General features: G+C 44.1%; 1 long non-coding RNA gene across 1 annotated transcript in view; it reads right to left on the bottom strand.

Moving 5' to 3' along the window:
* Nucleotides 1-783: 783 nt before the first annotated feature.
* LOC138750495 (uncharacterized) overlaps nucleotides 784-24332 on the bottom strand; it is a 35006-nt gene continuing 11457 nt past the window's right edge. The window contains exons 2-3 of the long non-coding RNA XR_011349365.1: nucleotides 22162-22257; nucleotides 784-934 (exon numbers count right to left, since the gene is read on the bottom strand). This is a non-coding gene — a long non-coding RNA (uncharacterized lncRNA). The remainder of the gene's footprint in view (nucleotides 935-22161; nucleotides 22258-24332) is intronic.

Here is a 24332-nt window from a genome sequence, read left to right as displayed (position 1 = left end):
TGAAAGTTGAATCACATTGGATAGGGTGGTGAAGAAGGCATTTATAAATCAGAGTATAGAACACGGGAGTTGGGATGTTATGTTGAAATTGTATGGCATTGATGAGGCCAAATTTGAAATATTGTGTGCAGTTTTGGTCACCAAATTGCAGGAAAGATATAAACAGAACAGAGAAGAGGTTTACGAGAATGTTGCCAGGATTTCAGGGTTTGAGATACAGGGAAAGGTTGGGCAGGCTGGGGCTTTATTCCCTGGAGCATGGAAGGTTGAGGGGTGTTTTGATAGAGGTATTCAAAAGTATAAGGGGAAGAAGTGAGATCGATGGTAATATTCAAGGAAATGTTGGATAGATATATGGACAGGATAGGTGTGGAGGGTTATGGGCTGAATGCAGGTTAGTGGGACTGGGTGGGAGAAGATGTTCAGCATGGATTAGTAGGGCCGAACTGGCCTGTTTCTGTGCTGTAAATGGTTATATAGTTACTGCATTCCCCTATCTAGCCTGCTTGTCACATCATCAAAGAATTCCAACAGCTTTATCAAGCAAGATTTTCCCATAAGGAAACCATGCTGGCTTTGGCCTGTCTTGTCATGTGTCTCCAAGTATTCCATCGCCTCATCTTTGACAATCGATCCAACATCTTCTCAACCACTGACGTCAGGCTATAATTTCCTTTCTGCTGCCTGTGTTCCTTCTTGAATAGTGAAGTGACATTTCCAATTTTCCAGTCCTCTGGGACCAAACCTGAATTTATTGATTCCTGAAAGACAATTTCCAGAACCTTCACAATCTCTACTGCTTCTTTCAGAACCAAGGGTGTAATCCATCTGGTCCAGGAGACGAATCCATGGAAAGGTGCAGCCAGTCAGAATTTTAATTTCATGGGAGTCCACATTTCAGAAGTCTTTCGCTGAAGCCGGAAAATTGACCCAACTGTGAAGGAAGCAGACCAACACATGAAGGTTGTGCATAGTGTCGAAGGTTGCCGTAGGTTACCACAGGATATAGACAGGATGCAGAGTTGGACAGAGAAGGGGCAGATAGAATTCAATCCAGATAAGTGTGAAGTGATGCATTTTTGTAGGTTGATCATATAGGTGAAGTGTTTGGTTAAAGACAGGACTCTTAACAGTGTGGAATATGAGATGGACCTTGGGGTCCAAATTATAGATCGTTCAATATTGCCACACATGTTGATAGAGTAGTTAAGAAGGTTTCTGGAATACTGGCCTTCATTGGTCGGAAGATTGAGTTCAAGAAATGTGCGGTAATGTTGCAGCTCTATAAAACTGTTGAGGCCACTTTGGAATAATATATTCAGTTCTGGTTGCATCATTACACAAAAGATGTGGAAGCTTTGGAAAGGGTGCAGAGAAGATGAACCAAGATGTTGCCTAGATTGGAGAACATGCCTTATGAGGAAAGTTAACAGACAGAGTTTTTATCTTAGGAGTATAAAGGGATTAGAGTTGACAATAGAGGTCTACAAGATTATGAGAGGCATCAATCATGGACCTTTTTCCTGGGGCAATAATAGAAAATACCAGCAGTCATGTGAAGAAGGTAAGGGGAGGAAAGTTTTGAGGAGACACTAGGAGTTAGGTTTTTACACAGTGTTAGAAATAGAAGTACCTTAACAGAAATTGCTCGAGACAAAAATTGAGAACAAAGAACATTTATTACAACAACAATGCAAAGTTGGGTGCTTCCCCTTACCCTGGGAATACACACATACACTGGGGCTCACCCAACTTTTATACAGTGAATTTCAGTATCAGAATACCCACCCCCTTACATTCTTCTGCCCCCTGGATTGGTTTGGCATAGGCAATCCTTCCTGCCTACGTGCAGTTTTTGGAGGACCAGGGGGTATCCTGTCGGTGTCCTCTCATGTCATTATCCCCATTGTCCTTATTCACAACCTTGCCCTTGTCCCCATTCACACCTTTCCAACTCTCAGAGCTACAGTCCCTTCATTTGCAGAGTTCGCTAATCCTGTCTAGGGTTTACTAATTTAATATGCCTAACTTGATAAATCTGTGTATGGCTTACTAATTATATATGTAGAACTTGGTACTTCTGTCTAGGGCTAGGAGACCCTTATCTCATCCAGACTATCTCAACTTCCTACATTCTATTATTCCTTACCTCCCCTTATCTTATTCATACGGTGGGCTCACTGATCCTGTCCAAAAGACTAGAAGATTCTAATCTTACATAGGCTGACTCTGTTTCCTGCATTCTAATTTCCATGCTTAGCCTGTTCTTACTGGTTTAATCCATCACTCCACATGTCTGCACTAGTTTCCCCATCTTTCATATTTTTATGTCAAGTTACTTCATCTCTCACAATCCTCACTTCTCTTTCAGATCAGTGTCACTGATCTGTCAAATAAAATGTGCTATTGCTAAAGTTGGTCTTTCTCCCAACGAATTGGTGAAACAGCGCCTTATTAGCGCCCCAGTGTTGGCTTTACCCAACCTTAATAAGTCTTTTGACCTTTATACTAACGCAAAAAGGGGTGGAGCAACCGGTGTTTTAACACAAGAAAAGGCAGGCAGCAGGCAGCCAGTTGCTTTTCTCTCAAAAGTTTTGGATCGAATTGCAGTGTCATGAGCATCCATTTGGGAAACACACACCCCTTGAGTTATAGAAATAAGGGTCCGCAAAATCATGAAATGAATACCAGCCTTTAGGTAGGGGAGCACCACACTGACCAGAATAGTGAGTCCTGCTGCTATCAGGGCTGTGAGTATCAGGCTCCAGTTCTCAGTAAAAAGTCAAGTCCATCCCACATCAGTCCAAGGTTGCCAAGTCTGAACATGGGCATGGGAAGATTTTTGTCGAAGTCCTGAAGCAGTGTCTTTAACCGCCTGACTGTTGTAAGCATTGTCAGTCCTGATTCTCGCACAAATGCTGCCTCCAGCACCCAACGAGCAATAGAGAGCCAGGTGGTTTCGTTGAATCATTGCTTGTAGCTGTAGTCTTCCTTCAGCCCCTACATTCAGGGCCATCGCCGTCCGTTCGGCGACGATCTCCAAAGCCGCCTGGAGTCTGAACAAACGATTTAAATGCCCAGCACCTTTAGTATTCTGGAGCTGTTTACTTCGTTGATAATTGGAACTCCCCTTACAGTGGTGGGTGGCATTTAACAGTTGGACTGGCTGTGTAACCCAAAGGATGCTTTAGAATAGCACAGGTTGGGGAGGGGTGTTTCTTGTAACTTAATCTGTGAGTTGTAGCCTGCCTGCGAACATTAGCATATGTATCAACTCTCTCTCTACCACATGTACAATCCTGACAATTATCCTGTCTGCCTTTGTGCCCACATCTACCTTGTGCTAAACCATTAAAACTGATGTTGTAAATATCTGCAGAGTCCAAAAACCCATTAAAATCATCATATTGAGAGGTGTTCTGTGCCCCTGGTCCATATTTGAAATCTACATTAACCCCTAAGCAGACAGTTCCTGTAAATATTTATTGATATATTGGTCATTAGCCTCAGGGATGGCAGTATCAGTGTGGAATCCCATGTAAGGAAGACCAAACATCATCTCATATGGTGAGACAGCAAGGTCTTTACGAGGAGCTGTGCGAATCCTGATTAAAGCTAAGGGCAAGCATTTAATCCAGGAGAGGCCAGTTTCCTCATGAAGTCGAGTGAGCTGGTATTTCAAAGTCTGATTCATTCGCTCAACCCGGCCCGAATTCTGGGGGTGCCATGGGGTATGGAGCTGCCAGTCAATGCCCATTCTTTTACAAACCCCCTGGAGTACCCGAGAAGTGAAGTGTGTACCACGATCCGAGTCGATGGTCTGGATCATCCCATACCGTGGAATTACAGAATCCAGCAGTACTCTGATAACGGTGCTGGCACGATCATTCGGGGTCGGGAAAGCCTCAACCCATCGTGTGAAATGATCTACCATCACCAACAGGTACTTGTAAATACCTATCTTAGGAAACTCTGTGAAGTCCACTTGTATGCGTTGGAAAGGGCGTACAGCGATATCGCGACCACCAGGCATTACCTGGCGCATGACCTTATTAATCCTCTGACAAATTGGGCACCCCTGGGTACTCTGTTTGGCTAGAGTGTAAACACCTGAACAATGAAAGGAGCGAACAAAAGTGTCGACAAGTGCCTGGGCTCCCCAGTGTGTCTGTTGATGGAGCTGGTCAAACAGTTGCCGTGCCAAAGCTTTATTCAGGACTTGGTGTCCTTCGGCTGTCCACCACAACCCATCACTTGTTTGACGCATCCCCTGATCCCTCATATAAACCTCCTCCTCTTGTGAAAGGATGGGAGTCTTTTTAAGCTCCTGTGGGATGGGGAGGAACAGCTGCATGTTTAGCAGCTGCATCTGCCTGTCTGTTGCCCTGTGCTTCAAGGCTGTCACCAGTTTGATGACCCCGTACATGGACCACAGCTATTTCCTCAGGTAAAGTCAGAGCCTCCAAGGATTGGACAATTAGGTTCTCATGCATCAATTTCTGTCCTTTTCCCGTTATCATTCCCCGTTCCTTCCAGATTCTCCCAAAGGTGTGTACTACCCCAAAAGCGTATTTTGAATCTGTGTAGATTGTGCCCACCTTATTTTCCAGACCTTGGAGAGCTCGACAGAGGGCATATAATTCGCATGACTGGGCTGACCAGTGACCGGGAAGGCGACCGGCTTCAATAACTACCCCCTCATTTCCATCCACTATACTATATCCGCTATAGCGAGTGCCATCAATACAGCGGGAAGAGCCATCAATAAACCACCGTTCTCCCTCCTGTAAAGGCTTATCACTCAAATCTTCTCTAATCTTAGTCTGCAGGTCTATCACTTCCAAACATATATGCTCTAACTCATTGATTGTGTTGGGAGAGGTTGGAGCGACTAAAAAGGCTGCTGGATCATGTTCTCTACTTGTAGTCAGAGTTAGATCATCCCTATCCATCAAGATCGCTTCGTATTTCAAGTTTCTAGAATCTGTAAGCCACCTACCAGCACGCTGTAACAGAATATTGCAAACGGTGTGAGCAGTGTGTACTATCATCGGGGCACCAAATGTAATTTTTCGTGCTTCTTCAACTAAAATAGCAGTGGCTGCGATAGCTTGAACACATTCTGGCCAACCACGACAAACAGGATCCAAAACTTTTGAGAGAAAAGCAACTGGCTGCCTGCTGCCTGCCTTTTCTTGTGTTAAAACACCGGTTGCTCCACCCCTTTTTGCGTTAGTATAAAGGTCAAAAGACTTATTAAGGTTGGGTAAAGCCAACACTGGGGCGCTAATAAGGCGCTGTTTCACCAAGTTAAAATTATTAATCTCTTCTTCCTTCCAAACTAGTGCTTCACCCCCTAGAATCGCGAGTTTATCGTAAAGAAATCGAACTAGATTAGAATAATTTTCTATCCAAATTCTACAGTATCCCACTAGACCAAGGAATTTCCTGAGTTCTTGGGCATTCTTAGGAGGTGGGATCTGTAGAATACCTTGTATCCTTTCTGGACTGATCTTTCTGGTTCCCTGACTTACCAAATGACCCAGGTATTTAACCTCTGGTTGTACGAATTGTAATTTGGATTCACTCACCCTGAGACCCTTCTTTTCGAGAAAATTCAAAAGTGCAATGGTATATAGTTTAGCTGATTCATACGTCCTTCCCATAAATAATAAATCGTTGACATATTGAATTAACTGACAACTCTCTTCCCGAGGAGCCTCCTCTAATATTTGTTCTAGGACCTGGCCAAATAAGTTTGGTGATTCCGTAAAGCCCTGGAGTACGGTCCACCTGTATTGATTTTTACGTCCCGTAAAAGGATTCTCCCATTCAAAAGCAAACATATCTCTGCTCTTTGCTGCTAACGGGCAGGTCCAGAAAGCATCCTTGAGGTCAATTACGCTAAACCATTTACTGTGGGGATTAGGTACGACAGGGAGACGGGTGAGAATAATTTTGTTTAGTTCCCTCAAGTCCTGTACTAATCTATAGGTACCGTCTGGTTTTTGGATGGGTAAGATTGGGGTATTAAAAGGTGACATACAATGTTCTAGAATGCCATCTTTCACCAATTGGTCAGGTACTGGCTGCAGCCCCTTTCGGCCAGGCATTGGAACGGGATACTGCTTTTGCCTAATAATCTGCTCAGGATCTTTTAAGGTAACTCGCAGGGGAGGGATATGTAACACTCCTCTAGTGCCTCTTCCTGCCCATACTCCAGGATTTATGAGTTCCCGATCCTCCTCACTTAATACATATAGGTGAACCCCAATACCTGATTCTTGTGGTCTGGTGCCGATAGCCAATTGATCTTGTAAATCACATCCCAGCAAACAAACTCCAGCTTGGGGAACTAGTAAGAGATCCTCCGTTATAACCTTTTCTCCCATCTGTATCCTAACATCTCTTAATACAAGGACCGGGAAATCTCTTCCCCCTACCCCTGAAATCATTATTGTCCCTTCTATCCTCACACCCTCGGGTGGGTGTGTGAGAGATGGGAAAATTGATCTAAAATTATGAACATGGAAGAAACTAAAGTTCATCAGTAAATGGCTGTAACCAGTACAAACAGGATGAACTTGGGGGTTAGGATGCAGGAAAGCAGAGTCAGCACGATTAACATAAGAATCTTCTAGTCTTTGTGACAAGACCATAAGGTAAGGAACAATAGAATGTAGGAAGTTGAGGTAGTCTGGATCAGATAAGGGTCTCCTAGCCCTGGACAGAAGTACCAAGTCCTACATATCTAATTAGCTAACCATACACAGATTTATACATATGAAATTAGCCAACCCTAGATAGAATGAGTCAACTCTGCATATCAAGAGACTGTAGCCCCGAGAATCAGGAAGGTGTGAATAAGGACAATAACATGAAGGGACACCGACAGGATACCCCTGGTCCTTCAAGTGTACTGAAACTGCACGTAGGCAGGAAGGATTACCTATGCCCAACCCATCCAGGGGGCAGAAGAATGTAAGGGGGAGGGAATTCTGATACTGAAATTGACTGTATAAAAGTTGGGTGAGCCCCAGTGTGTGTGTGTATTCCCAGGGTAAGGGAAAGCACCCAACTTTGCATTGTTGTAGTAATAAATGTTCTTTGTTCTCAATTTTTGTCTCGAGCAATTTCTTTAAAGGTACTTTAATTTCTAACAAATGGGGGATCGTCCGGGATCACACTCCCTCCACTGACAGAGTACCCCGACGACGAGAGTAGGTGCACCCCGGCTGATTCAGCTGGACTCACGGGCGACGGGTGGCTGGTCAGTGGAAGAAGCGAGTGATATCCGAGAAGAGGCATTGAGAACAAACGACGGAAGGAAGCGCACTAGAGCAGTACTACTAGAACTCGGTAAGAGTATTTTACTTGTTTATAAGCATGGGAATAATGGGTAGCAAGGAGGAGAGTCCTGGTACAGGATGTGAACACCAGATAGCTACGTACAGCCCGCTTGGGTTGATGTTATCTGAGTGGGGCACAGGAAAGACCCGTGGCAAAGAGAAACTGACAATGATCAGGTATTGTTGTATTGAATGGGTTAAATACCCGGTTAAAGGGAGCTCCGTGTACTGGCCAAAATTCGGATCCGAGGATGAATGGATGTGTCAAGCTTTGAACCTATGGCTCTATCAAAACCAGAAAGACAATGTTGAGAGCAGGGAATATGCAGCCTGCTGGCTCAAGGGACCCATTGAACAACTGGTTTTGAATGAGAAAGAATTCAGGGATAAGAGAGAGGAGGAACCTTTTGTCCCTGAATCACAGGGTTGGGATGTGTTACATTCCCTCCCTCCACCTTATGTTCCTCCTATGCCGGCTCCTATCTTTCCTTCCCCTCCTATGACCTACCCTTCTGCACCTTCCCCACCTCCCCCACCACTAGAGAAGAGAGAAGAGAGCAGGAGTGGTATGATAACTTGCTCACAAAGCACTCGATTACCACCTCTGTTGGCAGGAGAGAGAGGTAACTTTAATTCAGAACAGCGTGAGACTCTTCAGGAAGAAAGGGCAGAACCCTTTGATTCATTTCCCAGGGAGCAGGAACCCAGACCTAATAAGCCAGAAACCAATTGGATGAGACCACTGCGGGAAGTTCCCATGGGAGAGGGTCTCGGTTTCGTAAATGTGCCCCTGACCAGTACTGAAGTGCGTAACTTTAAGAAAGAACTGACCTCCCTGATAGAAGATCCCCAGGGATGTGCCGAACAGTTAAGACCAATTTTTGGGACCAAATATATATACAATATGGGGGTCTCGACATAGAATCCCCAGCAAGGGAACAATTGGTACTAACAGGTTTTGTTACCAACTCAGCCCCAGACATTAGGAGAAAATTACAAAAGACAGAAAATTGGCATGAGCAGGGAATAACCCAGCTTCTACAGATCACACAAAAAGCATTTGTCCAGACATCTGAGGATAAGCAGAAAGCAAAGGCTAACATTTTGATGCAAGCAGTTAAAGTAATAGTAGATGAGTAACATGGAAAAAGGCACGGACTGTGTGCCAGCTCCTGAATATTGGGAGAAGCGTCGGGAGTGGGAGAGTAGAGACCAGAGATAATTTCATAAATCACGACTTCCCACTTCAGTCACTGACCAATATTGATTAAAATTCATGCTAAAAATTAAATGTCATAAATGATCGTTTTTCAATACTGTAGAATTAGCGAATTTAACTACCAGTTAATTCCAATTTATGAAATAAATTGTATTCAAATGTGATTTTGCACAGGGAGTACCTGAGAGTTGTGATGTTATAACATTTGCAGGGAGAAATGTTTGCGCAAATAGGGTGAGTTCTACACGTCTTATTTTAAGTGTATGTAAGATAAAGAAAGGATCTGATGTGTAAAGTGGCTGCATCAGCCAGTTGAAGGGGGAGTGTGCATGTCCCTTTAAGTGCACTGTGGCACTTGAAATTGAGGCTCCAGGCTCCTGTCTTGCAGTTAGAGGTATGGAGCCCTATCAATAGATTTAGTACATTTCTTCTACACATTCAGCAGTCAAGGTCCGTGAGTTTAAAGATCACCCACCTCTGGAGAATAAAGATACCTCTGGGGATTCTTATAAGTTTAATCATTCATTTCTCTGATGCATTTTCCTCCAGAGTGAAATTAATGCCTCAGCACAATTTCTCTGTATTGCCGCTGTTATTTAATTCACGATAACTTTCCCCCATTCATCAGGTTTATATTTAAATCCGGTAGTGCGGAAGTTACATTGTAAATAATCACGGAGGTAAATCACAACTGGATTCAACTTAATGGAGAAATAAACCTGCGAACTGGTCTATGGTGGTGTGTGACTACTGCAATAGGTGGAATATGATTTACATTGGTGGCATCGTTCAGAACAATTGGGCGCATAGGAATAATAGCATTAATTACTCACAGATCTTGTACCTGATACTATTCACTACGTCCCGGCTTCAGGACTGGGAAATTGGCATGGTACAGAGAAATTGGCATGGCACCAATATTTCTTGATTCAATAATGACTCCACAAGCTCCAGGATTCATGCAGCTAAACTTTAAGTGCAATATTATAGAAACTAGCCGGTACTTAAATGATTGTGTGTGCAATCAACATTGGAAAAATATGAAAGGTAATACAGGTGCTCCCCTACTTATGATTTTACGATGACACAATAGCATGACTGTCATTTACTTTCATATAATGTGTTAAAGGTCATCACAAGCATCATTGATTTCCTCGTTGGTTAATCACATTTTCGGAAAGCTTACAGGGACTGTTGGGAGAGAGCAAGGTAGTGGGATCCGTATGGGGACTGATACAGCGCTGTCGTTAGAGAGTGGGGCAGCGGGATCAGTATGAGGACTGATACAGTGCTGTCAATGTTAGACAAGGTACGTCTCCAATTAAGATTTTTTTCAACTTATGCTGGGTCTGCTGGAACGCAACCCTATCGTAAATTGAGGAGCACCTGTGATGTTCTTCTATCTAAAGCCAGCTTTAGATAAACTCTTATCATTCTGACAAATCCAGGTCTAAGTCTAATTTTCCTCCAGCCTTTGAGCAAGCGCTTCCACTGCTGCATCTTACTGATCACCTCCTCACCAATGAATCAGAAGACCATGGTGTATGACACTCACTGCACAAGCAGTCTGAAAATGTGTACAAGCCTGTTCAACTTCATTTTACAAAATCAGCAATCGGTTCCAGGCTCCCCAATGCTCTCTGTGGAGAGAAAATTGCCAGATTTTTACCCTAGTGAAAATCTAGTGATTGGTTATATGTAAAAGCATGGCAAGAGGATCAACTAAAACCTGCCTGGGATGGTCCCTGCTGTGTACTTTTAATTACAGACACTGCAGTAAGAACAAGAGAGAAAGGCTGGACCCACATTCAAAGAATTAAACCAGCTTCTGAACCACAACATCACGACACACAGATTCAACCCTCAACCTGGCGTGCAGTTCCTCATCCTTCAAACCTGAAACTTACACTGCGCCGTGACAAAGTGCCGTAATGTTACATTTATTGTTGTATTTTAATGGTTTATACAGTTATTGTTGTATTTTTTATTGCCGTATTTTAATGGGTTTTACATTTATTGTTGTTTCCTATTTTAATGGTTTATACAGTTATTGTTGTTGTTTCCTATTTTAATGGTTTATACAGTTATTGTTGTATTTTATTGCAGTTTTTAATGGGTTTTACATTTATTGTTGTTTATTCTTTTTTTTGGAATATTGTTCGTTAAATGGATATGTCACTTCAGTACTCGCTATGTTTTAAGTCCTCCTGGAATAGGGGCAGCAGAGGTTACAATTGTGCTCCTTTAGAATGTAGACAGGGCATAGATTTAATGTATAGTCATAGTGGGATATGGGTTAACAAGGGATTCCAATACGGACCAGGGGAACTGAACAGCTTTAGTGGAGTACATCTAATTTGTATCTTAGCCTACACAGGTATTAAAGACAGGAGTTTTAAAGCGATAGCACAAAGGACATGGTGGGACAAAGACAGACAGAATGGTAGTCAGGATTGTACATGTCGCAGAGAGAGAGAGTTAATACATATGCTAATGTACACAGACAGGCTGCAACCCACAAGTTCAATGATACCCATGCTAATGTTAGCAGACAAGCTGCAACACACAGTTAAATCACAAGAAACAATCCCCCCCCAGCTTGGTCTCTTTTCATCACCCCGTGAAGGGGAGCACCAGTTACCAACAACGTGAGCTGCTTGACACTTTAATATCAGGCTCCAGACAGCCTTCGGAGATCGGTGGCCCTAGGGTTCGGGGCTGAAGAGGACATCAGATACTAGCCACAATTCAACGGAACCACCTGACTACTGCTACTCGTTCGCTGCTGAAGGCAGCGTTTCTCACAGACTGCTACTTGTTCGCTGCTGAAGGCAGCGTCTCTCACAGACTTCGTCAGGACAATGCTTACAAAAGTCGGGCGGTTAAAAGACACTGCTTCAATGTTTCAACGTGAATCTGCCCATGCCCATGTTCAGACGTGGCAACTTCGGACTGATGTGGGATGGACTAGACTCTTTACTGAGAACTGGAGCCTGATACTCGCAACCCTAATAAGCAGCTGGACTCGCTACTCTGACCTTCATGGTGCTCCCCTACCTAAAGACTTTACACAGGTGTTACATTTCGGTTATTGACCAGCTGGGTAAAACTACACCTTACACTTGAAAGATCAGTATTACTGATCTAAAAGAAAAGTGAGGAAGGGGGTGGGGGGGATCAGTCACACTGACACTAGTAACCAAAGATCAGTAACACTGATCATGGTGAAAGATCAGTATTACTGATCTAAAAGAAAAGTGAGGATTGTGAGAGATGGGAAAATTGATCTAAAATTATGAACATGGAAGAAACTAAAGTTCATCAGTAAATGGCTGTAACCAGTACAAACAGGATAAGCTTGGGGGTTAGGATGCAGGAAAGCAGAGTCTGCACGATTAACATAAGAATCTTCTAGTCTTTGTGACAAGACCATAAGACTAAGATAAGGAGTGGTAAGGAACAATAGAATGTAGGAAGTTGAGGTAGTCTGGATCAGATAAGGGTCTCCTAGCCCTGGACAGAAGTACCAAGTCCTACATATCTAATTAGCTAACCATACACAGATTTATACATATGAAATTAGCCAACCCTAGATAGAATGAGTCAACTCTGCATATCAAGAGACTGTAGCCCCGAGAATCAGGAAGGTGTGAATAAGGACAATAACATGAAGGGACACCGACAGGATACCTCTGGTCCTCCAAGTGTACTGAAACTGCACGTAGGCAGGAAGGATTACCTATGCCCAACCCATCCAGGGGGCAGAAGAATGTAAGGGGGGAGGGCACTCTGATACTGAAATTGACTGTATAAAAGTTGGGTGAGCCCCAGTGTGTGTGTGTATTCCCAGGGTAAGGGGAAGCACCCAACTTTGCATTGTTGTAGTAATAAATGTTCTTTGTTCTCAATTTTTGTCTCGAGCAATTTCTTTAAAGGTACTTTAATTTCTAACAGGTGTAATATACTAGACCGGGCTGCCCTGGAATATACTAAGAATATCATCCTATCACTGTGGGGTCCTATGTTTAAATTTACCAATGGTACTCCGTGCAGCCCCGTGTATTGACTGAGAACCGTGACTTTCCTATTCATAGTCTGTTTCCATCAGGGCATACGATCGCGTCTCCCTGGCTCGCATGGGGCACTCTCTCTTGAAGTGTCCCTCCTTGTTACAATAGTAGCAGACCATTGTTCCCACTTCCCACTTCCTAGTTGGGTCTCCCCGGGGTCCCGGGAATGGTTGGCGTCCCCGGAATCCTCCTCTACTCCTTCCTCTACTCTGGACCCTATTTCCCCACCCCTGGCTCTCCTCCCAATGCCCAGGAGCTGGCACAAAGTCCCTACCTTTTCCTTGCTGTCCCTCCACAGCTCCCTTAAATGCCTGCATTAAAATCTTAGCCTTTTCCTTCTGCTTATCCTCAGATCTCTGTATAAAGGCTTTTTGCGCAATTTGTAGAAGCTGGGTTATTCCCTGCTCATGCTAATTCTCAGTTTTCTGTAATTTCCTCCTTATGTCTGGGGCTGAATTTGTAACGAAATTCGTTAATTCTAATTGTTCCCCTGCTGGGGATTCTATATCCAGACCCTCATATTGCTGTATAGCCGCACGCAATCTATTCAAAAATGCCGAGGGGGTCTCGTCGGGTCCCTGAGGAATTTCGAATGCCTTTTTAAAGTTCTGTCCGTTTGGAACAGATTCCCTGATTCCTTTAATCGGATTAGCCCTATACTCTTCCATTAATACCCGACCATCATTGGTATTTTTATCCCAATTAGGTCTAGCCAAGGGGAATTTAGCTTCTCCAGGTCCCCCTTGGTGATCCCGATCCCAGACTCTAATCCCTGCCTGGCGAATCATTCCACACTCATCCAGGGTAAACAGAGTCCTAAATATAGCCGTTAATTCATCCCATGTATATATATTCGGTCCTAACAATTGATCTAATTGTTCAGCGCATCCCTGGGGATCCTCTATCAGGGAAATCATTTCCCTGTTAAAATTACACACCTCCGTACTGGTCAAGGGCACATTTACAAAACCAAGACCCCCTCCCACGGGAACCTCCTGCAGGGGTCTCATCCAGCTAACTTATAGCTTATTATTTCTGAAATCCTGCTCTTCAGAAACTGACTCACAGTATCCTGCCCTTTCTTCCAGTAGGTTCTCACTCTGCTCAAAACTAACCTTGCCTCTGTCTCTCATAGGCAATCTAATACTTTGCGAACGGGTTAACAAGCCACCCCTATTCTCTTCTCCTTTTGTTAGTTGCGGGGGAGGAGGGGAAGGTGCGGAAGGGTAGAGCACAGGAGGGGGGGATAGATAGGAACTGGTAAAGGAGGGGCATAGGGTGGAGGAAAGGAATGTAACACATCCCATCCTTGCGTCTCAGGTACAAGGGGTTCCTCATCCCTCTTGTCCTCACTTCTCTTTTCGCTCAGGACCAGTTGATCAACCGATCCCCTGAGCCAGCAGGCGGCATATTCCGCCTTTGATTCTTATACAGCCAGATGTTAAGTTCCTGACACATCCAGTCATCCTCGTATCTGAGCCTCGGCCAATATAGCGAGCACCCTTTAATAGGGCCTTTAATCCATTCCAGACAACAGTACTTAATCATGATAAGTTTGTCTTTTCCCCGGGTTCTCCCCGAACCCCAGTCAGATAACATTACACCTAACGGACTCTGTTTGGTTATCTGATCATCCAATCCTTCACTAGGATTCTCTTTCTTACTGCCCATACCTCCCATACTGACAGGTATAAAAATTTCTCTTACCAGATCCAGTAGCTATACTTATCGCGCTTCCTTAACGTTCTCCCGTCGTTTGTTCTCAATGGCTCTTCTCGGATATCACCCACTTCTTCCACTGACTAGCCACCCGTCGTCCGTGAGTCCAGCTGAATCAGCTGGGGTGCACCTACCCCCGTCGTCGGGCACTCTGTCAGTGGAGGGAGTGTGATCCCGGACAAACCCCCATTTGTTAGAAAAAGAAGTACCTTAACAGAAATTGCTCGAGACAAAAATTGAGAACAAAGAACATTTATTATAACAACAATGCAAAGTTGGGTGCTTCCCCTTACCCTGGGAATACACACATACACTGGGGCTCACCCAACTTTTATACAGTGAATTTCAGTATCAGAATACCCACCCCCTTACATTCTTCTGCCTCCAGGATGGGTTTGGCATAGGCAATCCTTCCTGCCTACGTGCAGTTTCTGTGAACTTGGAGGACCAGGGGTTATCCTGTCAGTGTCTTCTCATGTCATTATCCTCATTGTCCTTATTCACAACCTTGCCCTTATCCCCATTAACACCTTTCCGACTCTCAGAGCTACAGTCCCTTCTATGCAGAGTTCGCTAATCCTGTCTAAGGTTTACTAATTTAATATGCAATACTTGATAAATCTGTGTATGGCTTACGAATTATATATGTAGAACTTGGTACTTCTGTCTAGGGCTAGGAGACCCTTATCTCATCCAGACTATCTCAACTTCCTACATTCTATTATTCCTTACCTTTCCTTATCTTATTCATACGGTGGGCTCACTGATCCTGTCCAAAAGACTAGAAGATTCTTATCTTACATAGGCTGACTCTGCTTCCGGCATTCTAATTTCCATGCTTAGCCTGTTCATACTGGTTTAATCCATCACTCCACATGTCTGCACTAGTTTCCCCATCTTTCATATTTTGATGTTAAGTTTCCTCATCTCTCACAGTATAGAGTGAGTTTGACTGTGTGACATTGTTATGTGAGTGATTCCCACCATGTAAACTTGTTAAGTGTCTGAGTTTCACAGTGTAACCTTGTAATTTCGCTAAATTCGATATTGAAAAAGTTATGTTACTGAGTTCCTCAGTGTAGCCTTTTTAGGTGAGTGAGTTCCACAGTTTAACCATGTTATGTGAATGAGTTCCACAGTGTAAACGTCACGTGAGCGAGTTCCACGGTATACTTCTGTTTACTTAGTGAAACCCATATTCAAAACTATATATTAGTGTGTCCCACAGTACAAACTTGTTGTGTGAGTAATTTACACAGTGTGACCTTATGTGAGTGATTCCCACCATGTAAACTTGTTATGTGTCTGAGTTTCACAGTGTAACCTTGTAATTTTGCTAAATTCGATTTTAAAAATGTTATGTTAGTGAGTTCCTCAGTGCAAATTTTTTAGGAGAGTGTGTTCCACAGTGTGAGTGAGTCCCACCATTTGACCTTGTTATATGAGAGAGTTTGAAAGTGTGACGTTGTTATGGAAGTGAATTCCACAGTGTTAACCTGTCTAGTTAGCGAGCCTCAGAGTGTAACATTGGTATAGAGTGAGTTTGACTGTGTGACATTGTTATGTGTGTGATTCCCACCATGTAAACTTGTTATGTAAGTGAGTTTCACAGTGATACCTTGTAATTTCGCTAAATTTGATGTTGAAAATGTTATGTTAGTGAGTTCTTCAGTGTAACCTATTTAGGTGAATGAGTTCCACAGAATAACCTTGTTATGTGAGTGAATTCCACAGTGTAACCGTGTTATGTGAGTCAGTTCCACACTGTAAACGTCATGTGAGAGAAATGCACAGTATAATTTTGTTTACTTAGTGAAACCCTTATTCTAAACTATATGTTAGTGTGTCCCACAGTGTAAACTTGTTGTTTGAGTAATTTACACAGTGTGACCTTGTTATGTGAGAGTCCCACCATGTAAACTTGTTATGTGTCTGAGTTTCACAGTGTAACCTTGTAATTTTGCTCAATTCGATATTGAAAATGTGATGTTAGTGAGTTCCTCAGTGTACCCTTTTTAGGTGAGTGAGTCCCACAGTGTAAACTTGTCAAGTGAGAGAGTTGCACAGTATAATTTTGTTTACTTAGTGAAACCCATATTCTAAACTATATGTTAGTGTGTCCCACAGTGTAAACGTGTGTGAGTAATTTACATAGTGTGACCTTGTCATGTGATTGATTCCCACCATGTAAACTTGTTATGTGCCTGAGTTTCACAGTGTAACCCTGTAATTTTGCTAAATTCGATTTTAAAAATGTTATGTTTGTGAGTTCCTCAGTGCAACTTTTTTAGGTGAGTGTGTTCCACAGTGTGAGTGAGTCCCACCATTTGACTATGGAAATTGTGGAGGCACTGGTCAACATTTTCCAAAGGTCCCTGAGGATTGGAGAGTGGCTGATGTGGTGTCGCTTTTTAAGAAAGGATGGAGGGAGAAAACGGGAAATTATAGACCGGTTAGCCTGACATCAGTGGTGGGGAAGATATTGGAGTCCATCATAAAAGGAGAAATAGCAGAACACTTAGTCAGTAATAATAGTATAAGGGCTAGTCAGCATGGATTCCTTAAGGGTAAGTCATGCTTGACTAACCTTCTGGAATTTTTTGAGGATGTGACAAAGAGGGTGGACTCGGGAGAGCCAGTGGATGTGGTGTATTTTGACTTCCAGAAGGCCTTTGATAAGGTACCGCACGGGAGTCTAGTGGGCAAGATCAGGGAGCATGGTATAGGAAATTGGATAAGAGATAGGAAACAAAGGGTTGGAGTAAATGGGTCTTTTTCAGAATGGCAGGATGTGACGAGTGGAGTGCCTCAGGGATCGGTGTTGGGTCCTCAGTTGTTTGTAATTTATGTTAATGATTTGGATGAGGGGATTATAAATAACATGAGCAAATTTGCAGATGACACTAAACTGGGTGGCGGTGTGGGGTGTGAGGAGGATGTAAGGAAAATGTAGAGGGACTTGGACAGGCTGGAGGAGTGGGCGGCTAAATGGAAGATAAATTTCAATGTGAACAAATGTGAGGTTATTCATTTTGGGGGAAGTAATAGGAAAGCTGAGTATTATTTAAATGGAAACAAGCTAGGGAGTGGGGAAGTGCAAATGGATCTGGGTGTACTTGTTCACCGGTCACTGAAGTGAATTCCTCAGTGTCATGCAGGTTCAGAAAGCTGTGAAGAAGGCAAATGGAATGTTGGCTTTCATAAAGAGGGGATTGGAGTATAGGAACAGAGACGCCCTTCTGCAATTATACAGGGCCCTGGTGAGACCCCACCTGGAGTATTGCGTCCAGTTCTGGTCTCCAAACTTGAGCAAGGACATACTAGCTATAGAGGGTGTGCAGCGCAGATTTACAAGGTTAGTTCCAGAGATGGCAGGGTTGTCATATGCAGCAAGGCTAGAAAAACTGGACTTGTATCCATTGGAGTTTAGAAGGATGAGGGGGGACATGATTGAGGTATACAAAATCATCAGGGGGATAGACAAGGTGAAGTCTGATTACTTGTTCCCAATGATGGGGGAGACGAGGACTAGAGGGCATAGTTTAAGAATACAGGGTAGGCCCTTTAGGACGGAGATGAGAAAGCATTTTTTTACCCAGAGAAGTGTGAATCTGTGGAATGCTCTGCCACAGAGGGTGGTAGAGGCGGATTCACTGACTATGTTCAAAGGAGAGTTAGATAAGACTCTTGTGGGTAACGGAGTTAAGGGTTATGGGGATAAGGCTGGAAAGGGGTACTGATGGTAATGATCAGCCATGATCTAAAATGGCGGTGCTGGCCCGACAGGACAAATGGCCTACTCCAGCTCCTATTGTCTATTGTGTTATATGAGAGAGTTTGAAATTGTGACGTTGTTATGGAACCATTGAAAATGTGATGTTAGTGAGTTCCTCAGTGTAACCTATTTAGGTGAGTGAGTTCCACAGTGTGAGTGAGTCCCACCATTTGACCTTGTTATATGAGAGAGTTTGAAAGTGTGACATTGTTATGGAAGTGAATTCCTCAGTGTCAACCTGTCTAGTTAGTGAGCCTCAGAGTGTAACATTTGTATAGAATGAGTTTGACAGTGTGACATTTTTATGTGTGAGATTCCGACCGTGTCAACTTGCTATGTGTCTGAGTTTCACAGTGTAACCTTGTAATTTTGCTCCATACAATGTTGAAAAAGTTATGTGAGTTCCTCAGTGCAACTTTTTTAGCTGAGTGAGTTCCACAATGTAACCGTGTTATGTGAGTCAGTTCCACAGTGTAAACTTGTCATGTGCGAGAGTTGCACAGTATAATTTTGTTTACTTAGTGAAACCCCTATTCTAAACCATATGTTTGTGTGTCCCACAGTGTAAAGTTGTTGTGTGAGTAATTTACAACGTGTGACCTTGTTACGTGAGTAATTCCCACCATGTAAACTTGATATGTGTCTGAGTTTCACAGTGTAACCTTGTAATTTTGCTAAATTCGATATTGAAAATATTATGTTAGTGAGTTCATCAGTGCAACTTTTTTAGGTGAGTGTGTTCCACAGTGTGAGTGAGTCCCACCACTTGACCTTGTTGTATGTGAGTGTTTGAAAATGTGACGTTGTTATGGAAGTGAATTCCACAATGACAACCTGTCTAGTTAGTGAGCCTCAGAGTGTAACATTGGTATGGAGTGAGTTTGACAGTGTGACATTGTTATATGTGAGATTCCCACTGTGTCAACTTGCTATGTGGGTGAGTTTCACAGTGTTACCTTGTAATTTCGCTAAATCCCACATTGTAAATGTTACGTGAGTGAGTCCCACAGTTTGACCTTGTTATGTGAATCAGTTCCACAGTGTGACATTGCTGAGGTCATGAGTTCCACATTGTAAACTTATTATGTGAGAGATTTCCACAGTTTAACTTTCTTATTGAGGGGGATTCCACAATGTGAATGAGTTCCACAGAATGAGCATGTGATGTGATTTTTACCTGCCGTCTAACCTTGTTATGTGAGTGAGTCCCACATTCTGACCTTGTTATATCACTGGTGTTCGATATTGAAAATGTTTTGTTCGTGAGTTCCACAGTGTAACCGTGTTATGTGAGTGAGTTTAAAAGTGTGATGTTGTTCAGGAAGTGAATTCCACAATGTCAACCTCTCTAGTTAGTGAATCTCAGAGTGTAAAATTGGTATGTTAGTGAGTTTGACAGTTTGACGTTGTTATGTGTGAGATTCCCACCGTGTAAACATTTTGTTAGTCAGTTTCACAGTGTAACCTTATAATTTTGCTAAATTCGATTTTAAAAATGTTATGTTAGTGAATTCCTCAGTGCAACTTTTTTAGGTGAGTGTGTTCCACAGTGTGAGTGAGTCCCACCATTTGACCTTGTTATATGAGAGATTTTGAAAGTGTGACGTTGTTATGGAAGTGAATTCCACAGTGTCAACCTGTCTAGTTAGTGAGCCTCAGACTGTAACATAGGTATGGAGTAAGTTTGACTGTGTGACATTGTTATGTTTCAGATTCCCACCGTGTAAACTTGTTATGTGTCTGAGTTTCACAGTGATACCTTGTAATTTCGCTAAATTTGAAATTGAAAATGTTGTTAGTGAGTTCCTCAGTGTAACCTATTTAGGTGAATGAGTTCCACAGTATAACCTTGTTATGTGAGTGAATTCCACAGTGTAACCGTGTTATGTGAGTCAGTTCCACAGTGTAAACTTGTCATGTGATAGAGTTGCACAGTACAATTTTGTTCACTTTGTGAATCCCACATTGTAAACTTCATGTTAGTGAGTTCCTCAGTGTAAACTTGTTTCGTGAGTCGTTTACACAGTGTGACCTTATCATGTGTGTCCCAAAATTTGACCTTGTTTCCTTAGTGAAACCCATATTCTAAACAATATGTTCGTGTGTCCAATTGTGTAAACATGTTGTGTGAGTAATTTACACAGTATCACCTTGTTATGTTAGTGATTCCCACCATGTGAACTGGTTATGTGTCTGATCCAACAAATCTCTCTCTGCAAACCCTACGGAACTTTCCTGAGTGGCAAAGCCTTGTTAACTTTATACATGTTCAATTCCGTGCACAGTATCAGAATTGCCTACAACCATTGAACTTGGAAGAATGAGAAGTGAGATTGAACTGTGAACCAAATAACTTTTCTAAAATTTATACACACATCATATACACACACACACACACACACACACACACACACACACACACACACACACACACACACACACACACACACACACACACATGGGCTTAGACTTAGAAGGGGATTAAGGTTAGTTAAGTTAATATAGATAAGTTAAAGTTTGATTCTGTTTTCATGTTTAAAAATAATTAAAAACAACTTATGTTTAAATAACTGCTTGCCTTGGTGAATGTCTATTGCTGCTGGGTTTTGGGGTCCTTTGGGCTCATACCACCCCCTCCAGCCATGTGTCTCCCGGAACTGGGGGTCTCTGTGCTGCTCCCTGTCTCTGGGAGCTGGGGGTCTCTGCACTGTTCCCCATCTCACAGAGCTGGAGGTTTCTACACTGCTCCCTGTCTCCTGATATTCTCCACCAGTCCTCCAACACAACCCAGACTCCCTGGAGGTGCAGAAGGATTAGTGAAAATGTGGATAGTTTCGCCAGGGTGGGGTCCATACAGGAGCTTGATAACAGCAGGGAGTCCATGGAAGGGGGATGGAGGGCATTCAATGGTGTGCCAGCAGGACGCTGCTGAGGGTGCAGATTCCCTTGGGCTTTCGATGGGAGAAGGCACTGGTTATTCCACTGGTTTAGGTGAGGCCAGGGTCCAAATTAGAGCTGGCGCAGGTCATCAAGAGATGACATAACAGGTGCCTGGAACTGTGATGAGAATAGTAAGGGCTGGCAGAGGTAGGTAGGAGGGGGTAGTTGTGTTCCGACGAGGGATTGCTGAGGGAGAGGCCACATGGATGGGACTTCGAGGCAAGGACCTTCTGATTGTCTGCAGGGATGGGGCCTGTAAATAGACTCGCAGACATCCAGAACATGGCATCTTTGACCCACTACCATCAGGAAGTAGATATGGAGGAACAAAATCAGGCTGCCAGGCAGGGAAATAACTTCTTCCCACAAGCCATGAGATTGACAATGCAATGTGAGTTGAATGGGTCCATCCTCAACATCATCCCCGCCGGGTCCATCCCCTATTCTGTCCCCTGCCAGATCTGTCTCAAATCCCGTCCCCCACCGGGTCCAACCCCAATACCGTCCCTCACCTGATCCATTCCCAATCGCATCCCCAGAGACAGGGAGCAGCACAGAGACCCCCAGTTCCGGGAGACACATGGCTGGAGGGGGTGGTATGAGCCCAAAGGACCCCAAAACCCAATACCGTCCCTCACCTGATCCATTCCCAATCGCATCCCCGCTGGGTCCATACAAAATCCCATCTCCCGCCGAGACCATCCCCAATACCATTCCCACTCATTCTGTCACTAATCCTTTTGCCCACCATGTCCTCCCACATATCCTATTCCCCATTGGTCCCTCCCCAAAGCCCCTGATCCCCACCAGGTCCATCCCCAAAGCCATTGTCCCCACCAGCTGGTCCCCAAAGCCCCCACCTCCCTACTGGTCTCATCCTGAAGCCCCATCACTCCGCTGGGCCTGCCCCAAAGGCCCATTCCCCATCATGGGTGATCTAGTGAGAGGATCGGTCTGGTGGGAGGAGAGACATTTTGGGGAATGGGGGCTTTGGGGATGGGCCTGGTGGGTGACAGGGGACAGTATTGGAAATGGACCAGGAGGACAGAGACCACCCCTGGAGTTTCAGTTCACCATCGGGTCACTCACCTTGGCCGACGGACGTTCTTTGATCTGCGGGAACCCGAATTCGGTGCAGTTGGGGTTTGTCTCCCAGATCTGCTCCCTGGCTGAGGTCACCAATACCTGTTGGGACAGAAACCATCTTCACCACTGGCTCAGGGTGGGGGAAGCAGGAGGGTGACAAGGGGAGGGGGTGCAGTGTCTGTGTACCAGGTCAGGGACATGGGACGAGTCCTAGAACTGGGGTGGTGGTGAAGGCTGAAACCTAGGGGCATTTAAGAGGCTCTGAGTCATGTGGATGAAAGATGAATGGAGGGTTATGAGGGAGGAAGGGGTTAGTTATTTTTATTTTGGTAGGAATACATCGGTCGGCACAACATCGAGGGCCGAAGGGCTTGTACTGTGCATCTCATATTCGATGTTAAACCTTTTGGTCTTTGAGCACGCGGACATGTCGGGGAGGGACCGTGGCCAATTGGCACATTCCAGGCTGCAGGAGTACATGCTGATGGATGCACGGAGGCTGACACAGCCAACACGAGATGGAACATAATCCTCCCATTACCAGGCACTGAGGGGCTGAGGCCAAGGGGAACCCCTCCAATAGCAGAAGGGGGCAATAACTACATGGTATCAAAGTGGTGGCAATGAAGCTAATCAGAGTTGTTTGCAGCAATGTGCAGTGAAAGGAATATGTGGATGCAACACGAGGAGGTGAAAAGACTTGGAACGGTCTTCCTCTTTGGAAATAATTTGTGAATAAAGTCAACTTTGCTGGGTGGGGGAGGGGGGAAGAGAAAAGCTCTAACTCAGTCAACTTTGCTTCATGAGATACATTCACCGATCCAGGATATCTCCTCTGCACCCGCTCCAAAGACCAAGGTCAAATTTATTACCATTGGATAGCACAAGTACTACCTGATGAAACAGCATTCTTGGGGTAAACACATGCAAACACACAACCAAGCCCTCGCACCAACAGACAAATGATACACGTGCAGCACGTCCAGAAAAATAACTCAATATTGTTGAATAAATAGCAGAGTCGAGGAGTATTTGTATGAGCAGCTCATCAATCATTCCACGTTCTCCATGCATGGTGGTACCGGCTCTGATGTTCCTGGATCTCTTTCCCGACGGGAATAGCTGGATGATGCTGTTGGCCGGGTGAAGGGGTCTTCGATGATTTTGTCAACGATCCTGGTAGATCACATTAATATTTGGGGTGGGGCTGGGCAGAGGGCGTCCCCAGTGTTTCTCTCGGCCACTCCTGGTCCCGTAGATAGAAGACCGATCATTTAAAAATATATATTATTCAGAAATTAAACACCACAAAGAATTCACACAATTAATAATAATTCAAATCAAATACATAGTTAAAAGAAAGAATAAAAAATCCCCTCATACACTACCCCCATCTCCCCTCCATCCCCTTGCCAAAAGAAAAATAAAAATGAAGACAAAGGACTCCCAGGAGGAATGCCGATTACTTTAACATTCCTTTTCATAAACTGAGGCCTTATAGAGAAAGGGAATGTCAGAGCTTCATTTAAATATTCACTCCCACCCTTTGTAAATATGGGCTCCATATTCTTACAAAATATATGGGTGTTGCCATCTGCTAACCAGGACGCCATCCAGTACACAAGATGGCTGACGAACGTGGTGACTGTGCAGATTCCGCGGGGACAAACAAACTTTGTCCCAGGTGAAAACCCACATGGCGGGAAGCAATGAGCAATGGAGGGAACACCCACCAATCTAAGGCCGACGCTGCCGTCTCGTAAGTCCTGTCGTCAGCAGCGGGAGAGAATATATGCAGAGCTGCCGGTGCAACAAATGTGTCTTCAACTTTGACTTCTTGGGTGTGTGTCATTCTTTCCACATTTCGGGGTATCGTGCATCCTTCATTGGTGACCCCGGCAGGTGCAACCGCCAGATGATGGACCAGGTGGCTCTTCAAGCAGTTTAGTTGAAGCTGTCAATGTTCTGGGCGTCACAGCCACATGTGTGGTTCGAACAGACCGAGGCCCAATTCTACCAGATCACCGCCAAGGACATATGTGACTACTATGTGGTGAGCTCGTTCGAGTAGGACATGGCAGCAGGGGTCTTCGACCCCCTGCAGCATCCTCCAGAGCAAGGTAAATACAATACCCTCAAGGAGCGATTAACCCCCATCTTTGGGTTCCCACGGA

The sequence above is a fragment of the Narcine bancroftii genome, unplaced genomic scaffold (genome assembly GCF_036971445.1).
Source record: "Narcine bancroftii isolate sNarBan1 unplaced genomic scaffold, sNarBan1.hap1 Scaffold_154, whole genome shotgun sequence".
Lineage (NCBI taxonomy): Eukaryota > Metazoa > Chordata > Chondrichthyes > Torpediniformes > Narcinidae > Narcine > Narcine bancroftii.
The sequence above is the reverse complement of the archived record's forward strand: the minus strand, read 5'-3'. Positions and strand labels throughout refer to the sequence as shown.